The sequence below is a fragment of the Mus musculus genome, chromosome 1 (assembly GCF_000001635.26).
Source record: "Mus musculus strain C57BL/6J chromosome 1, GRCm38.p6 C57BL/6J".
Taxonomy (NCBI): Eukaryota; Metazoa; Chordata; class Mammalia; order Rodentia; family Muridae; genus Mus; species Mus musculus.
In genome coordinates, this window is record NC_000067.6 from 184,704,339 (window position 1) to 184,724,616 (window position 20,278).

The window sequence follows — 20,278 nt, forward strand, 5'->3', positions numbered from 1 at the left end:
ATATCCTCCAGATCCATCCATTTGCCTAAGAATTTCATAAATTCATTGTTTTTAATAGCTGTGTAGTACTCCATTGTGTAAATGTACCACGTTTTCTGTACCCATTCCTCTGTTGAGGGACATCTGGATTCTTTCCAGCTCTTGGCTATTATAAATAAGGCTGCTATGATCAAGACAAACAGGATCTCATAAAATTGCAAAGCTTCTGTAAGGCAAAAGACACTGTCAATAAGACAAAAAGGCAACCAACAGATTGGGGAAAGAACTTTACCAATCCTAAATCCGATAAAGGGCTAATATCCAATATATACAAAGAACTCAAGAAGTTAGACTCCAGAGAACCAAACAAACACTATTAAATATGGGGTACAAAGCTAAACAAAGAATTCTCAACTGAGGAATATCGAATGGCTGAAAAGCACCTGAAAAAATGTTCAACATCCTTAGTCATCAGGGAAATGCAAATCAAAACAACCCTGAAATTCCACCTCATACCAGTCAGAATGGCTAAGATTAAAAAAAACTCAGGTGACAGCAGATGCTGGTGAGGACATGGAGAAAGAGGAACGCTCCTCCATTGCTGGTGGGATTGCAAACTGGTACAACCACTCTGGAAATCAGTCTGGCAGTTCCTCAGAAAATGGGACATAGTACTACCAGAGGATCCTGCAATACCTCTCCTGGGCATAAACCCCAAAGATGCTCTCTCTGACTTCTTAGCTAGCTTTTTTTATACAGGCCGGCCTGCTCAGGGATTTACCACCCACTGTGAGCTGGCCCTCCTACATTCCTTAGCAACCAAGAAAATGCCCTGTAGACATACCCATTGGCCAATCAGAGCTTTAGAAAACTACCACCACCCCGGCTCATAAGTATGTAAGTGGCAGTCTAGATAAAATTACAAACTCAGCATGGAGAGCATAAAAGCAAAATCAGCAGTGAGTGAAAACCCCAGACAACATAAACCATATCCACTGTGGGGTGGGGGGAAGAGACTCCAGGGTGATGGGTACAATTAACCAAGACAAACTTCCTGTGAGGAGAGCATCGAAATGCGCAAGATAAAGAGAAGAGAATCTGAGCTTACTGGAAAAGAGGGAGAGCTGGGGGGAAGTAGGGGAAACAACAAAGAAAGGTCGAGGAAATCTCAACAGTAATGTCAGCTGCAGGCTTTAGCACTGCACAGCCTGTTGAGCTTTCGGATCTTGTATGCACAGGAGTGAAAACAGAAGAGAAAACAAGGTTTGGGGGCATTCTAACAGGGAGCATTGTCCAGCCTCAGAAAGTATAGAAATATATCTCCTTGGGCACATGAATCATGGGAGAGGGATTTCTGAGGTCCATCTTTTTTTGTTCATATATATATATATGTGTGTGTGTGTGTGTGTGTGTGTATGACTATTCTATCTGCATGTACACCCATGTATACCTGCATGCCAGAAGAGAACATCAGAACTCATTATAGATGATCATAAGCCATTATGTGGTTGTTGGGCATTGAACTCAGGACCTCTGGAAGAGCAGCCAGTGCTCTTAACCACTGAGCCACCCCTCCAGAGCACTGAGCCACCCCTCCAGTCCCCAGTGGTCCATCTTGATTGCCCTCTGAATACCCACATCAGAGTTGAACAGCACTGTTGAATCAACTTTTGCTTCCCCATCTGAGAGACACTGACATAATGGTCCCTAATTTCTGCATGCACTCACTCCTTATTCCATGCTCTAGGGCATGCCGCAGCCTCTTTCTTCCAGATCTTTGAAGATGCTTCTCCTTCTGTCTGGAAAGCACTGCACAGATCCTAAGCAGCTCATGACATTCTCCAATGAATCTTTTCTGTCACCACCATAATACCTGATGACTTCCTCAAGCTTCTAGCATGTGCTGGGACATGATATCATGGCTTCCTGACCCTTACCTGCCTCAGGGTCTGGCCAGGTTCCCTGAGGTCACACCAATTATTTTTCTTATCAACTTTTCTTTCTGAGAGACCACATGTAGTCAATATGCAGAAATGATCCATAACACAAACATTAACTTAATGGAATACCTCACATCCTAGTCCAAATGGTTCTAAGTAGCCTAGAAATGATGGAACTTGAAAGGGGAGGGGGGGTCTTAGAAGTGTCCATCTTGGCTCTGACATGCCTTTGTCCCTGGCCAGGCTAGTTGTTGAATACAGCACCACCTGATAAGGTGTCGCTCAAGTCTCACCTTGTCAAGTCTCACCTTGGCCAGTGTATCTGCACCTCCTCTGACATTGTAGAGTTCTTAGATGCTGTATACACCACACCCAGCTCTGAGTGTGCTCCTGTGTGATGGCTAGCCTCCACAGCTCAACTGGGTGCCTCAGTCAGCACACAAGATAGCACACAATTATGTCATAAACTCGATAACTTGAAATAAAGGGGACAACTCACTGGTTCTCCGACAAAAAGGAGGGGGAGAGAGAGAGAGAGAGAGAGAGAGAGAGAGAGAGAGAGAGAGAAAGAGAAGGCAGTCACAACTAACTCTGTTCTGATCATCAGAATACAAATGCCCACTGGGACACCCAACATAACCCAGAAATACAAAAGAAAAAACATGGGCAGCTTGAGGAGGGAGTGCCCAGCAATGCAGAGACTGTTAGTATGGAATTTCTGTTACAAACTATAGAGAAGCCTGAGGTGCCCCCCTCCCCCCAAAAAAGATTCTCTTCTGATGGAATACTGGAAAGCTGCAAGATTTCTCTCTGGCCCCACCCACCTCTGTCTGCATCACGAAAAAGAATTCTATGTCCCCAAATCTAGAAAGCGGCTGTCTTCCAGAGAAGAGAGGTCTATTCTGAATTTGTGGGGGATGCCACCAACAGGAGCACAGACTCAACAGTAGAGTCCCAGCAGTGGACTTCAAAATCAAGCTTGTTTTGAATAGCAATAGTTGGTTCCTTAAATGCAATAAACTTGTTCATTAACATATTGTTCAGGGACACACCTTTACCCTCCCCCAACCTGTTTTGACCAAAGCAGCCCATTTCTGCAAGATGTCCCAAAACTGCTAAATCATGTATGCCTAGCATATTACTGTAGGACCTATAGTTTCTGACATGTATATATCTATAGGTAGTAGCTGGCTTCCACATGTGAATTTGGCTAAGGTTGCTCTCCATGACAGAGCTCAGTCCTCTGGAGTCTCCAGTCATTTGCCTCCATCCTTTGCCACCTCCAGACCCTATTTCCAGATATTGCCTTCAAAACTAGACCATGGCCATGTGAGTCTGTGCACATAGACTCTCCTGCATAGCCCACTTATAATTACTCCTGTCCTATGAGCATGGGTCTAGCCAAGCCTGATCCCCACTCAATCAATTCAGCCTGAGTCATTTGTCAACAAGATGGCTGGTTTCCAGTGTCTGGGTAAGCAGGGAAACATTTCATGAAGTCATTTGACCCTGTCCTTTGAAGGGTGAATAGCAGCGCTATGAATATCTCTGACAAACATTTGAAGGCAGCCTGGCTACTCTGAAATTGTCCCTCCATGAAACAGCTCAGGTAAACCCAGCTGGCTCCCACTGTAGAGACTGCTACCATTTCAACCCATTCATTAGCTATCCCATCTGCTCCAGTTCAAGGTGTTCTGTGTGTCTGTGGTTCTGTTTGTCTGCCTGGCTCCTTCAAGAGTTCCTGGCCTCTGCAGGGCTTAATCCAGGCCTGTCATCTTTCCCAATGATGGAGCTGGGACAGCTGTTGCCTCTTCCTCGATGGTAGGGTGGCTGCCAGGATGCCGGAGGGGCCCACCATCATAATTTCCATGCTTCAAGAGAAGTCTACATGCGCATGATACTTCTCTGAAACTGTAGGAGAGGGATATGCCCCTCTGCCTTTCACACCAAATTGACTTAATGTCTTTCTAAAGAGCTCTGAGCTCATCTCCAGGCCTGCTCAACTTCAAACGGGCCAGTGCTCTCATTAACCTAATTGCCTGGCATTAAGTAACTTGCTTAAATTACCAATTAATGGATGACAATCTGGGTCCAAACAAGACATTTTTAAAGCTATCCCACTAAAAAAAAGAAAGAAAGAAAGAAAAAGAAATCACTTTCAACCATGACCGATGAGCCTCTCCCTTTAGAGGATTATTACAATAATTAGAGTCGCTATGCTCTAAGCCCTGAGGCATTTCTAAAGCAGAGGTAAAAGTGACAAATTCCTGCAGACAGTAGGATCCTTCTCCCGTGATGGCATTTTTTGAAAGGTACGCCATTCAACCAAGCCACACTGAATTATAAAGTCGGTTAAGTGTCAGTTCTGGGGAACATTTGTCCTTGGAGAGAAAAATTTCCCTCAGGAAAAAAAAAATACTATCAGAAGCCCCTGTTGGCTACATTAAAACTAATAAACTCCTGATGATAAATTCCTCAGCAATGAGGAGGCCCCCGCTGCGCAGCGTCTGCAGTCTTTAGTCACAGGGAACAGGAGGCGCGGAGGTTGAATTATTGGCTAGACTCATTTTATTGGTTTGGGTTTGGGCGGGGTGGGAGCAATGGTTGTACCGCAGATTCTTTTCATGTTTCGCTTCCCACCTCCCTCAAGAAGCAGCTGGTTTTGTCTTTAGTTTCAAATGTCAATAAAATAATATGTCCGAGCCATCATTAGAAGGTAAGAATTGGACGTGGATATTTCCCCTAACACCTGAGGTCAATCTCAGCCGTTCTGCTGGAAAAGACACTCAAGACTCAACTAAAGAGCAAGCTGGGGGAGGAATGGAGAGCTGCGGGCCTGGCGGATAGGTGATTCTGGGGATGGAGGAAGAGATAACCTGATAGACACTGGCAGAAAGGGAAAGACGCTAAAGGCTAAGGCATTGTGGGTCGCAGCCCAGTAGGCTCACTCACCTACGGAGCCAGATTCTCCTCTCTTGTAGATAGAAGCGTGGTTTTAACTGTCACTATGGGGATGACAGCTGGGCTACGCAAGGTATGGAAATTCCAGTGCAAGTCTCAAGAACAGCATGGGGCTGGGGAGGCTGAACTGGGAGGAGGTGTACGAACTGGGACTGGAACCTTCTCATGGAGACAAGGACTGGTGCTGATCTCGGAATGCGGGTTGCGGCATTGCTTAAAGTCGGCCCACTCTACTCCCTTCAAGTCAGCCAGGAAGCTCTTCTCCACTCTAGGCTGGGCCAGTGAAGACAATAAAGAGAAATCCAAAGTGTGGACTGCAAAGGTGTTGACAGCAATCATCCGATCTCCTTTTAACTAGAACCAAAGCCTAAGGAATGCACGGAAACCCTGTGTGCGTGTAACACAGGCCCTGCCCCTGAGAAGCGCTGCTCATCTCAAGGGCTGCAGTCATGCCCAGGGCCTAGCAGTAACTGGTACTGATGGCCACACCCACTCCCTACCTTTTCTACTTGTTGGTGCCCAGAAGAATGACTTCCATGAGCCCCATGCTCATCCGCAGTTCTCAAGGTTCTCCAGCCAGAAACCAGAACAAGAGATGAGGATATTTCTCCCCCTTCCATCTGCATCATGACAGTTTCTGTGCCCTCTGCTCCCAATGGTGGGCTACTGCAATCCAATACTTTGAATGGGAAGCTGAGTAACAGTTTCCAAAGATAAGCAGTGTGTTGACCTTGCTTGCTCTCTGATGCTGTGATAAACATTGACCAAAAACGCCTTGGGGAGGAAAGAGTTTGCTTTTGAAGAGTTAGTCTTCAAGGAAGGCCAGATCAGAAACTCAAGCAGGAACCTAGAGGCGGGAACTGAAGCAGAGACCATGGAAGAATGCTGCTCACTAGTCTTCCCTCTGGCCTGTTCAGCTGTCTTCTTTGAATAAATCAAGCCTATCTGCACAGGGACGCCACTGCCCACCATGAGCTGGGCCCTCCCACACCAGTTAGGAATCAAGAAAATGTTCCTGCTTGCCCACAGGCCGATCTGATGGAGGCAATTTCTCAGCTGAGACTCCCTCTTCTAAAGTATCTCTAGTGTGTATCAAGTTGACAGAACTAATTAGCACATCCCTATTCCCAGTATTACCAATATTGTGAGGGTTACCTTATTTGGAAAAGGAGGATGCAGGTGTAATCAATTTAAAGACCCTGTGATGGCAGCTGACACTGGAGTCTGTGTGTTGGTGCTGAATGAAACCACACATCATTTATAAAAGGCAAAGGACTGGGGAGACAAATGAATAATAGTCTTTCTGTGCAAGCTTGAAGACCCAAGTATGGATCTCAGAGTTCCTGTTAAAGCCAAGTGTGCTGGCACATACCTTTATCCCAGCACTGGGGAAGCAGAAGCAGGAGGATTCTTAAGGCTTATTGACCAACCAACCTGTCCTAATTGGTGGACCCCCCCCCCAGCCAATGAGAGACCTTGTCTCAAATGCAAGAGGGCTAGAAATATGACTTGGGGGGGGGGACTTGTTATGCAAACATGAGTGTCCCAAGTATGCACATTAAAAAAATAAAAATAGAAATAAAAACAGATGTGGTTGTATCCATGGCACTGTGAAGCACGGAGACAGGAGGATCCCTGCAACTTACTGGCTGCTGGTATAGCTCTGGGTTCAGTTGAGACAGCCTGTCTCAAAAGAATAATGCAGAGATAGATAGGACGGCACACCCAAAGTTTTTCTCTAACATCTACAAGCAAACACATGTGCACACACACACACATACAAACAATGCACACATATACCACATGCATACCATATAAGATGAATACGTCTAAAGCAACACCCAAGGCTCACCTCTGACCTTCATACACACATGTATACATGTATATACATATATACACACACATCACACACACACACACACACACACACACACACACATGAGGAGGCCCAAAGGAAATTTGATGCAGAACAGAAGTCTATGTCATCAGAGAAACCAGGACTGAGGTGACAAGGACATAAACCACGGAGTGCCAGCAGCAACCTGAAGCTATAATAAAGCACATTTCTCCCCTTGTGACTTCCAGAAGGATCTACCCCTGTCAACACCATGTCTTCACCCTGAAAAACTCATTTCAGATGTCTGGCATCCAGAATGGTGAGACAATAAAGTGAGGAAGTTTTAAGTCACTAGGTTGATGCTAAATTGGGGTAGTAGCCTAAGAAACAAGCTGATACTCCCTCCCCAGCCTGCTGTGACTTGTGGAAACATCTCTGGGTGGCTTTCACACTTCCAGAAACAGTCCATCGAAAAGTGTCTTCAGAATGACCCGTAGAATCCGTCCCTTTACATCCTGCCAGAATTCCTTCTATTATAGTCTACTTTGTTTGCAAAAATAATAATAATTTGTGATATAATACTTAAATAGTACAATAAAATTTGTTCAAGGAGAAGACAAAAATGGGAGAGTGAGCCCGGAGGTGTGAGCCAGAAATCCCAGCCTTTGGGGATGCAGAGACAAAAACATTTGGAGTTCAAGGTCAACCCTGGCAACAAAGTGAGTTCCAGGCCAGCCTGAGCAGAGTGAGCCTCTGTACCACAAAAACAGAGAGGGGGGTGGGGGGAGGAGAAGAAGGGAGGAAGGAAGCAAACAGGGGAAGATGGGACTGGAGAGGTAGCTCTCTGGTTTAAAAGCAAGCAAGGTTCCTGCTGTGGTCCTAAGCTCAGTTCTCAGCACCCATATCAGCCAGCTCACAACCAGCTGTAACTCCAGTTCCAGGTGACTGGGTGCCCTCTTCTGGCCTCAGTGGGACCGACACAAGGGCACAAAGACACGCGATTGAAAATAAAACAGAGATGGAAGCCTGAAAGGAGGAAAAGGATGGAGAGACGGAAGAAGGGAGGGGATGACAAAGAATGCACAGTTGAAATTGATATCAGCACCCTAAATCCATACCTTACCTCTGGAGTGTTATAATAAATTATTTAAATCCCAGCCGAGGTTTCTACCCCACCTTTGGTTATTGAGTTCCTGGATGAAAAACACACTCACAGCCTTCATAGTTACAAGCCTTAAGCAGCACAATAGCTGAACGGATGGATACCTCACCTCCAAGCTGTTAGAATCCACTTCACTATTGATAACCCTGAGTTATTACTTACTATTTACCATGTTCCATCTGGGCTGCTCTTAACTCTGATTGGGTAGTTCTCATGACCCTTGACCCTTAACCCATTGTGACTTTCCTTCCTCCTCTCCAGTGAGCGCTCCTCTCCCACAAGCCTGGGAATCCTAAACCCTACCTATGTCTCTTCTGCACAGCTATTGACATCTTTATTCACCAATCAGAATTAACTTGGGGACAGGGTCACATGAGCTGTGTGCAGACTCCAGGTCTTGGGGGCCCACACTTAGCATTACAATAGACAGTAAAAGGCGAAACCTCAACACTGGACATTTACAGAGCCATTTACCCAGCCGGTGGGATTATTGTGTTCTCTAACAGCCACAGCAAAGGATGTCAGTGTGTCAGTCGCTTTCCTGTTGTGATAACACACAATGACCAGAAAGTGGGAAGCTAAGAAAAATCACTTCTGTCACTGCAAACAGAGCAGAGAGAGGACTGAGGCCATGATCACTCAATGCCCACCCTCAGTGGCGTGCTTCCTCCTGCATGGCTGCACCACCTAAAGGTTCCATGACTTCCCAAACAGCACATGGAACCACACATTCAAGTACCTGAGCCTGTGAGGACATTTCTCACTCGTCACCACCACTACTACACTATTTCCTAAACTGGTCTGATCATAACAACCCCTTGGATACTCATTAACCATCCACATATCCAGTCCCTACCTCACTGAAGATCTATAAAAGCAAATCTAGTAGAGAGGTAGTTAAATCTGGATTCTAACAAATCCCCAAGAGGGACGTGACCCGCAAGAGGGTCAGAGTTCATCGTGTAAAACGAAGGCATCCTGTCAAGACTGAAATGATGTCATCAACTGTGTGCCTGTCCAGGTGAGATCCACAGCTGTCAACACTCCCCAGTTCGAAGATGGCTTCTTGGTAAACTGGTAAGAAGGGAAATAAAAGAACATACTCGTGCCCTAATTGAAGATAGGTACAGTAATAGATTCCTGAATTTCATCTTCTGTTTCCCTTTTCCTCTTTCCAAATTCACTCAGGGTTTTTTGAGGGAATCTCCGTGGACAGGAAAGGGCAAAGGATCAAGGTCAGCTGATGCAGACAAAAGGAGGGGCCTATGGATTCCATCATTGTCATCCAACATCTTCCTAGGGTAAGAGACCATGTGGATTTTAGCTGGTGTAGTACACACAAGAACAGAGGCTTGGTAGCAGGATGAGTCAGACTTAGTGTAGGGAGATACCGAGAGAAGCATGGATGAAGATCCTCTCAGACAGATCCCTGAGTGCAGCTCCCTTCCCCACCGTCAGCCTTCAGTCCTGGGAGTTAATAACTTTCCTTTAAGGCCTATACCATCTCAAGTTGCACCTAAAGGCAGTACTGCCATTGTATTAATCTTAGATTTTTATTCAATTTTTAATTATGTGTTTGGGGTGGGGGAGAGATATGGGCACAGGTGCATGATGCCCATAGAAACCAAAAGAGGGAGCAAAATCCCTTTGAGTAGGAGTTACAGGCAGCTGTGGACCACACAGGACCCACCTCACTAGCCACGAAGGAAGCCACCGGTCATCTCCAATGCAAGGGTATGTGCAGCGCATGCAGCAGGGAAGGAAGGGGTGAGGCCTGATGACATCGTCGCCTCTCTGGCTGTCCTTTCCCAACTACTCCAGCTGCCCTGAGAGAATGACTTTAATACTTAACTAGGATGGTTAGCTCTTAAGAAGAGATTTCTGGTCCAAAGCCTGGGGTTTGATTCCCATCAATATAAAAATATTAATTATGGGAAAGGTTTTGCCTTGCTTTTCATTCCTTGACAACTTTATTCGAGTGGATTCTGAATTTAGGGTATTTTTCACCTCTATTACCCTCCCCCCTCCCTCTATCCTTCTCCTACTCTCCCTCTTTTCCTTCCTCTCCACCCACTTTCTCTCAAGCCCTTCTTCTTCCCAAAAGCTCCCTCTATTTTGATGTGTCCCCCTCCCCGCCCCATGGTGACATGGATAAGAATGAGTAGTTCATATCCAGTGGGGGAACACACCAGTGGCTACATTACTGAAGGAAACTACCTCCCCTTCTCCTGCAGCCATTAGCCACCCGCAGTCCCCCTGTTAGAGGTGGGGTCTCGGGAGCCTCTTGTGGCAAGATTTTTAATAGTAGAGAATTCCAGCTTCACCAAATAAAAATGTCCTGAATATTGTTATATAGTAACGTGACTCCCTCACCAGTACTAAACTTACTTACAGCTTACTGTTACTTACAGCTTACTGTTGCCCTTTACATATGCAGAAACAGCTATCATGGATACAGGAGTGGTTGCTGTTTAAACAGAGGCATGGTTACTGTTTAACTCTATGTAATGCGTTCTTCACAGTCACCTGGAAGGGGCAGGGTTATTACTACTATTCCTACTTCAGCATTTTTCAGAGTACTTTTTTTTAATTGTGTGTATGTCCGTGTATGAGTGCAATGCCCCTGGGGAGTCCAGAAGAGAATGGTGGATCTCTGGAGCTGGAGTTACAGGTCATTGGGAACTGTCTAACATGGGGAACTAACCTGAGTCCTCAGGAAGAGGAGTGCTCTTAACCAGGAGCTATTTCTCCTGCCTCTGTTGTGCTTGTTTTTAGAGGAGCACTGAAGCTTAGCTATCCCCAACTGACAGCAAAGGGAAAAATCAGTTCTCTCCAATGGCATCTCACTGGTATACAAACCACATTCAAGGGCACGCACCATACCCAGCAATAGATGGCTAATCCAAAACACGAACCCAGTGGTATTTGGGGAGATTTTTTTTTTCTCATAATGCTTTGTCTCGCCTTTAAAAAAAAATCTTACTTGTCTTTTGAAGACAGACAGACAGACAGACAGATGATAATAAAAAGATATATTTTTTCTCAGATTGGATGGGATTGAGATTTATGCTTGTCTGGGCATGTGTCCTGATATGTTTGTGCCTCTCATTCTTTTTCTTCAGTTTTGGTTTTTTGTGGGTTTTTTTTCTTCATTGTATCTTACTCTGGTTTATTTAGATTTTTTCCCCTCTGTTTGTTTTCTAAAAGGGGTGGGGGTTGAGAGAGAAGAGCAAAGAGTTGGATTAGTGGGGAGGTGGGAGGATCTGAGAGGAGAAACTGTAAAAAGAATATATTGTATGAAAAAGACTTATTTTCAATTTTAATTTGTTAAAAACAAAACAACAGCAACAAGTGAACCGAAGCTTAGAGTTCAAAGTTACAAAAGCTGTCCAGGATTACAAAGACAGCACATCCCACACAGCCTCCTGTGTGCTGAGGGGAGGCATCCAAGCGAGCCTCAGACTTCCTGACAGACTTTCTTTATAACTTACAGGATGATTTTCTTATCTGAGGCAGAGTCTCTGGAAGCCCAGGCTAGCCTCGGCTAACCATGTAGCCCAGCCCAGATCTCAAATTCCTGAACCTATTGCCTCTGCCTCCAAGATTACACCCAGTGTTTGTCTGTGGGACTATATCTACTTTTATACATTAGCCTAGAGCAGTAAAACCCTGAGATAGCAAGTCAGCGCCTCTCCCATCTGATAGCGTGGGCTATGGAGCAATTCAAATATGGCCGCTGCAGTCGACAAAATCTATTTTTCATTTCATGATTAAGTAAATGTGAACAGTCCTACAAACAGAGGCTGAGCATGGAAAGATTTTTGAAAAGCATTTTTTACCGAAATACAATAATAATAAAAAAAAACCTGGAATGTTTGCAAAACGTTATAAACGCACACATTATGATGTCACCACTACAAACTATCCCCTGAGAGAGTTGTGGGGTAGGCAATAACCTTTTATTGTGAAAATAGTTTTGACCTAAGGGATCCTCTGAAAGGACCCTTCAGGGGCCCGGGACCACACTGGGAGTCTTAGGGGGCCTGGCCAGGCTTATCTCCTAAAGGCTCTGAAGGAGTCTGTCACCTCCCTGTGGGGGACACTTCCTTCCACTTTTGCTAGACTTCTCTGGTTCTCCAGTGCCAGGCGCTTGTCATGCCTGAACTTAGAGAGGCCAAGTGCTCACTCCAGGTCTTTGCAGTTTGCTGGCGGGAGGGACAGCAGTGACAGGGGCTGGGCTGGCTAGGGGACGCATACCGCTGGGGTCCCAAGTCTCCGAGGTGGGAGATCAAACTAAGAAATAGAAAGGAACGCCTGAAGTCAAATTCAAGCTGCCGGCCAATATGGAGAGGAGGGCTCCCCAGAGTCCATCTTTGCCCCCTCCTTCCCGCAGAGAGGAAATGGGAGGCCAGGAGTGAGGGGTTTCACGGGGTCTTCTGGGGCAACTCCATCAAAAAAATTATTTTCCCACAGACGAAGCCAAGAATATTTTAATGGCTTCCCCCTGATTGAGGGATAAATCTATTAATTTATGACCCAGCCGAACCGTTGTGTCAACTCCGCCCACTCTGAGAAAGACTTCCAAATCCCACCTTTTGTTGGGATCTCCTACTTCCTAACTTTCCCTCCTCCTTTATTCCCCACAGCCCCTCCATGCTTCACGCCGATCCCCTAGCACCAGCCCCAAATAAATCGCCAACAACTCCCCCAGTTGCACCCCATTACCCTAGGAAAATTCTTCAGGAAGGCGACTCACCACCTGACCCTACAAAGAAAAGACATCAAGAAATCAAGTCACGGACAAAGCCCCCAGCACCCAGCAGGGCATAAAACGGTCGCTTGCCTGAAATCCCAGCACTGGAGCCTTGACAACAGGAGGGTTAAAGTTAATTCTGGGCTTCATAACAAGTTCGAGGCCAGCCTAGGCTACGTGATAAAAATTAAATGACATCCAGAAAAGATAGGAAACTTCGGTATGATTGGGGGTGGGGGGTATGCGGCCAGGAGCAACCTGAGCGCTTGCTTCAAACAAGCAGGGTTCCTGTAGTGCAATTGGGCGCAAGGACCTGACCCCAACAGTAAATCAAAGCGGAGTGAAAAGCTGGTGTCAGGCAGACTCAATTAGCGTGCCCCCGGGGTAATTGCTAACCAGCCCCGCTTTATCTACTGGACCACCTGTGTTGGCCGACCCTCTAAGCTCTGAGCTCCCCAGCGCAAGGGCCAAGGAGCTCGATGCTCCCTGAGCTGAGCTGCTTAAGAGGTGAAAGCGACCCTAGCTCTCCTGTGATTCGATTCTTTGTCGAAATTGGAGGGAAAGTAATTGTTACTGTAGAAGACTTAGGTAACTGTGGGAACACACACACACACACACACACACACACACAAACGGGGGGAGGGAGGGAGGGAGAGAGAGAGAGAGAGAGAGAGAGAGAGAGAGAGAGAGAGAGAGATTTCTTCCCAGTTCTACTTAAGTCGAGTCTGTAGGCAAATCCATTTAATCGTCTTAGCCTAACTTACCTATGCATTAAATGGGGATTGTAGAAGTAATAATGTAACTGAAATTTGTTTTAACAAAGCAAGTGAGCAAATAGGTTTTTGAACAGTGCACAGTGCACAGGCATGCAACAATTACTGCGTACAAATTGAAAGCTTGTGGCTGGTATTGTAAATTCGACCCTAAGCCGTTTCAGTAGTTCACCATCTTGGTGACAGTATGGATAGAGCAATCTATGGCCCGGAGCTGACAGCCCAACTCAACCGCAGTTCCTGTACTCAGGTGTGGCTTGGAGCCTGCGAGGAGAGACCACACTGCGCTGGCTTTCCAAAGCCAGTCTGGCTGAATGAAATGGTCTCAAAGGGGCTCCTGCCCCAGACCCGATTCTCCAGCCATCTTCCTGACTCCTGTCACCTAAGGCCAATGGAGTTCGCACTCTCCCTGACTTTTTGCCTTGTTCTTTACAGAAGCCACGGAAAAAGCATCAAATCTAGGTGGTAGGGGCAAACTCTGAAGTTTAGGTCTGAACGAGACCCTAACAGGAAAACAGCGAGGGCCTTACATTCCAGGCCTGGTAACCTGTCTTCACTTAGGGCCGCATACCCAGTCGTTGGGTCTAGAGTTCCACCCTGACACCGTGGCACCCAACTGCAGCCGGTAGACAAGCCCCTCTCGCGGAAAGGACCATTCCTCTGGCTACCTAGGTTCGTCCTGCAGCAGCAAGGCTGGATAGTCTGCGACCACTTCAGGACTGGATTATCATTTTCAGAGCAACGCAACGGAGAGCTCAGCTCCTTGGACAACGTCCGGAGGTGGCGCCCGCCGCTCCAGCTTGCGGCCTGAAGATCCCAGCGCCTCGACTTTCTGGTGCACACAGCTCTGGAGCCAGAAAGTATACACACACCATAAATTTTCCCGCCCCACCCGGCTCGCCCCTCAGCCAGCTCTCAGCGCTGGCCATTTCTTCCCGCACTAGTAACTGCAGCCCGCGGCCGGGCACTTCGGGTCCCCGCAATGGTGGGCAGGGCTTGTACAGCTGTCTAGCCGCTGCAAGAACGCGGTAGCAGCGTTAGAACTCTGCGCGTTGCCTGCGGGAAGTTCCCAGACACTACCTACCTAGAGGGGGGAAGATTTGGAGAACTCAGTAGAGGGGAAAGAAAGTGGATCAGGTGAGAATGGAAGGAGCCCGGAAGGCCGGCGGCTTTTTTATACTTTGTATGTCTTCCTACACTGTAAAGCCACCGTGTAGACACAAAGTAAACAGCCCGTTGCTTAAAGACATCATTGGTGTGGGACTTTTTGTGAGGGACACACCAAGAAGTCTCTTTCCCAGGATATGCCACAAGCCCAGCATTTATTAAGGGTTGGTTTTTCTTTTATCAAAGTGGCTGAGACTGTTGCTTAGTGATGGAGAACAAGAGTAAGTGGCTCTGGGTTCCATTCCCCACCTCCAAGTACTGCCTCCAAGAGGAAAGGTTTTTCCTATAGTTGTATTGAGTCATCCTCAGATTTATAAAGCGTGTGTTTGAAATAATGACCAAATTACTCAAAGAGAGAGAGAGAGAGAGAGAGAGAGAGAGAGAGAGAGAGAGAGAGAGAGAGAGAGAGAGAGAGAGATGGGGGAAAGGCTTGACTTTTGGCTTCTCATTCCCTTCTCTCAGAGGAGAATCATCAAAGTCCCCTGCTTCTGAGATTGGGACACGAAATTTAGAAACTAGGAGAGAGGACTGTCTTTGTTTTCTTTTTGTTGTGGTTGAGACTGGGGAAATCCTACTATGTAGCCCAGGTTAGCCTCCATTTCCAAATCTCCTTGCCTCATCTTTTCTGATTGCTGGGATTACAGGCTTGCCTCTGTTCCTTGCCTTCCTCCTGGTGATGTCAAACACCAGGGATACTAGCTTAATTAAACAGTTTACAGATGCCCAGTTGCCTAGAGAGCTGTGTGTGGTTTATGATCCTGGTCACTATCTATCTGGTTCGAATCTCTCATCTATCTTAAGGGAATGAGAACTGCCTCCAGATTGTAGAGTCAACTGAGGGGATGGAACCCGGAGCTTAACAAGAGTGTGTGTGTGTGTGTGTGTGTGTGTGTAGGGAAAGTTGAAATTACTTTTCTTGTGACCTTTCCTTCACAAAGAAAAGGCAGGGAGGAAGATAGAGGGAAGACACTTCCCCATTTCCAACTGGTAAAATTTGGGCTGAGTCAACAGATCTCAGAACATTCATACACCTGTCCATTCCCAGCTACTGATTGGCCCCAACCCAAAATGGGTTGGTGGGTAGTAAAGTCGATAGCAGAAATACAAGCCACAGCTCCAGTGGGTGGTACGTTTATAAATAACGCTAAAACTATGGATTGCCAAGGTGTCTCTCAGCCAAGGGCTTTCAGAGAATGTCTCTGAGGAGAATGGAATGTGGGGAGGGGTGGCGGGGAGGGGGGCGGGGGTGTTGTCCCTTCCTTAGGAATTGTGCACACCCATTACATTTTTAATAAGCTTTCTGAAACTGCTGCCTTTCGCTGCAGGATGGTCGCAGGCTACCCCGCACCACCTGGGGAGCATGCTGCTGCCTGGAGGTTCTATCACTCACACACCCCTTCTCTCTGATTATTTCAAAACATCGCAGGAGTCCAGCGTGCTCCCTAACATCCCAATAGGAGCTTTGAACCATTTCGGAGGAGAAGCCAACCAGAAGCCGGGAATCGATTTGGGCCGGAGATGTGAGCACTAAGGAACACAAGGAAAGAGTGCAGAGAAGAGAGGGGACAGAGTTTGAATTGTGCCGCATTTGATTTCAGGATTGCACAAAATGAGTTCTTAGTCGGCCCGCTGCTTTCATAGCTTGTTAAGGTGTACCCATCCAGCCCTAATAGACCATCTGGGGCTAGGAGAGTTGTGGGGACCTTCTGGAGAGAAGAAAAGGGAGCTTGCGTTGTCTAGCTCCACCTAGGCGAACTAAAAGAAGACAAACTAGCCGGCATATATTAGAGGAGCCCAAAAGACCGAGAAATAGACTGTTATGGGCCACCAGGGTGCGAGCCACAGGAACAAACTGCATACATTCCCAGCCGTGGGGGAGGGCCTCCGACTGAGAGCTGATTGAGGTCTATATAGATGCTTCGTTCCAGGGTTCAGGACACAGGACTGCAGAGAATCTGGAGCTATCCCCTAGACTAGAACTAGTGGCAAACCGGACAAAAACAGAAAACCTTGTGCAGTAAAGCACTCCTCTGGAGACTAGTTGGAGCTGTCTGCGCTCCGGTCTCCACGCTGTGGCTTAGAAAATGTCGGAGAGTACAGACAGATGCGTGTGGGCTTTGCTAGTGAAGAACCCAACCGCCCCCCCCCGCCACCCCACCCCCCCGTTCCTCCCCGCGCTCAGTTTCCATCGTGTGCTGAGAACTGTGCCGGGTGGGAGCCTAGCGCCTCTCCCAGGTTCTTTCTCCCAGAGAAACAAAAATAAACAGCCCTGTCAAATCAAAGTGAGGCTGAAACTTCCCGATCAAGACTTTTTTTTTCTTGAGGGTGGGGGTGACAGAATCATCTGCATTTAGCCCAAGCCGGACCTTGAACTTCCGCTCCCCTCCTCATTCCCCAACCCCGCCTTCATCTCCCAAGAGCAGTCCCTACTGGCTTGGACCACCACTCTGGGTTAAATGATTGAGGATGCTCAAGAATGCTTGCAACCCTCGCTCCCCTGAAGTCTAGCTTGTGAGCACTCCCCTGTTCTAAGATAGGAACCCACCTCGAATTCCAGTGCTCGCAGACTAGAAAAAGAACGAAGGCTTTTGGATTTCTGTCCTGGCTCTTAATTTGGTAGCTAAGGGACTTAGAATAAGGTTGACCTTGGGCATCTTTCAACACCTCCATAGTCTGTGTCCACCAACATTGTCACTGGGCGCCTAACCAGGTCAATCAGCACGGAGTACCAGGGTACCAGGAGCCCAGTGTACTCTCCCATGGCCTCACTATAATGGTCTCAGCATCCCAGGTCCAGCTCCTTCCCAGGGTCTCAGTGATAGCACCTTGCTTCCTCTTGGGTATGCAACTCATTCATAAGAAACACAAGAGCCACAGTAATTTTATTCATTTCTCCAATAAATACTTTGAAAGCATCAAGTATTGATGGTGTCTGGGGTAGAGCATTTGCCTAACAAGTATGAAATACTGGGTTCAAATTCCAGTACCACAAATCATAACCACCACCACCACCACCACCACCACCACCACCACCACCATCATCATCATCCGGTGTGTTTGCCCTTGAAAGACATAATTTCCTGTTTCTGTACTGATCCCCCTTCTTGTTACGAACTTAAAACCTCCCAAAGTGCCATTTGTTCTGACATATTTCAATAGCAGGCACAAAAATTTCCCTCCATGGACCTTTATAGTTACTTCAATTTCCATCAAATCTTGTGTCAGAAACTCTATCACCTTCCCCTTCTACTCCAAACCACACCTACAAAGTCTTATTAAAGACCTGTGGTGTGTGCCAGGGACCAGGTGCAGTTCCTAGAGCATGAGCAAGCCAATGTGGAGGGACAAGCCAATAGGGTTTGATACTCTCTGGGGGAGCAAGTGGCCCTGACATCTTTACTCAAGGTCCTTCTTTGCTTTCTAAGAGAAGAGGTTTCCAGAGAACATAGGGCAAAATGGCCTGTGTTCCCAAGCTTCGTTGGCTTCTATTGCTTTAGCTTCTTGGCAAGGGAGAATTCCCTCGATCCTTTTATTTTCCTGCCCTGTGAACAGTAACAGAGATCTCAATAAATACTGCAACAATAAACAAGTAAATGAAAGTGTGCACTTGCGCGCTGGCATCTTCCCTCTTTGACCATTTTTAAATGCAGCTGATTTTCATAGCAATTTAGGATTTAGGTTCATTTGTTTGTATTGCCTATAGAGTTGAGAGAAACTGAAGCTAAAGATGAATTTCTCAAGGTTGATGCAGCTAATCGTTGAACCTATGAGTGGATGGATGGATGGATGGATGGATGGATGGGTGGATGGACTGATGGACAGATGCTTCTGGAACTAAGTTGGAGCCTCCTATACTAACCTAGGGACATTTGCTCAAGAGCACTGGCCCCCAGCTACATGCACTAACCTATTGCCATACCCACCATCACACTGGAAGGGGCCTGAGGGAAACCACTAGAAGAACCCTGAGGTCTAAGTCAGGGGATGCCTCTTCCACTGAAGACACCAAGGGTGGAGACTTGTTCTGTGCCACCTCTGAAGTTAAATTAGGGAGAACAGGAGAGGGAGGGAGAGAGTGCCAGTATCTCAGGTACCCCCAAGTGCCATCTCAGTTCTGTGTCCCACCTCCAATGGCAGAGATAACCAAGGAAAGCTGTAAGACACCACAGATAGTGCTAGGACCCTCAGAGCTGAGCTACAGCACAGCCAGGAATGTAAGCTGGAAAGCAAGATGTCAATCAGCCTGCCACCTCCGGAGAAATAATCTCTCAGGGACACACACCAGCACCACCAACAACACTACTGACCCAAGGGAAGAGAAGGGGCCCAGAGCCCCTAGGCCATGATTCTGGGACTTTTATTCTCCTCTATAAGAATTCAGTGAGCTTTGATCACCCTGATCATCATTTATTGGTCAGGCCTGCCAAGAGAAAGCACTCATATTCCTGCGTTCTTCCAAAGCCATGAGTCCCAAGGTCTGTCGCAGACCTGGCATTCACTCACCAGGTGGTCTTGAACGTGTGTCATCCCTTTTTCTTCCTGTCACAAGTCTCATCCCTAGAGTGAGGGCGTCAGAAGTAATCATAGTATGGAAACACGCATCCTTGTTTTCTAAAATGGCAGAGGGAAGCAAAGGGTCCGAAGGTCTAACAGTTTTCAGTCTGACTCTAAAGGGAGAGCAGGTGAGAGGATATCTTCCCACTTGCATCCTACTTGGTAAGCAGGCTGGAATCTCTGAGGGGAGGGATGAGGGCATGCCTTGTAGAAGAGCCTCCGGCTTGCCTTGGACAACATCAAGACATTGAAAACGGAACTCTATTCTGTCGCTAGTCACAAGCCTATCCCACCAGTCTGCTTTAAAGATGGCATAGGTTGGAGAGAAGAAGGTCCTGTCTCTGAACTGGTTAAAGTCCCATAAAGTAATGTTCAATTCTAACTCCCCATTACAGACTGAGGTTCCTGCCTTGCCTCTGAGAACTCTACAGGCAGCTGTGGCTCTGTGCAGAGAAACCCTGGATCATTTTCAAGGTTCTTGGATCTCTGGTACCTTGAAAAAGAAAGCCTACTTGGGACTAGCAATATTCCCTTGCCTTTTCCTTTGGTGCAGTATGGCCCAGCCACCAACTGCCCCTACCAGGGGCCAGAGAAAAAAGATTTGGGAACTCCTGGTTTTTCTTGTGGTCCATCTGAGGCTTGGAGCGAGGGCGGTGGATCAGGGATTTGTGAGGGCTGGAGCTATGGCCTCTGCCAATCCTTGGAGGGGTGAGGAGTGGGTGAAGAAGGGGAGTGGTTTCCTTGGCGGAGTCTGCTAGAATCTTCCTTAGAGAAAAAACTTTGTCCTGCTGTTACTCAGAACCTGACAGCTTTGGCCCCAGTGGGACTGGAAAGCGGGTGGCACACTCCTCCAATCCAAGTTCCTCCCCAGTTTCTGCAGAGGGCAGCAACTGCAGAAGGTGGATCTGGTTTTCGGTGGTTTTGGTCTGCGGAATGTGGCGCCAGACAAACGCTATGGAGACAAATGTCCCACCCACAGACACAGAATGAGGTGGTCTGAGGATCCTAACCTTCTTTTGCCATGCAGTGGAGAATGAAACTCTCCTCACTCTGACACACACACACACACACACACACACACACACACACACACACGTGTTAAAACGACCTTAAGAGTCTTTTTGTCTCTGATGTGTGTGTCAAAGCAGGGCT

The 20,278-nt window shown here is 47.1% G+C and overlaps 1 long non-coding RNA gene across 1 annotated transcript; it reads left to right on the forward strand.

The window, feature by feature from the left end:
• The first annotated feature begins 8,158 nt into the window (after window positions 1–8,158).
• On the forward strand, window positions 8,159–14,651 carry 4930488B22Rik (RIKEN cDNA 4930488B22 gene). The gene is made up of 3 exons (NR_040627.1): window positions 8,159–8,956; window positions 9,068–9,180; window positions 13,841–14,651. It is a non-coding gene; the product is annotated as an RIKEN cDNA 4930488B22 gene (long non-coding RNA).
• The last annotated feature ends 5,627 nt before the right edge of the window (window positions 14,652–20,278 follow it).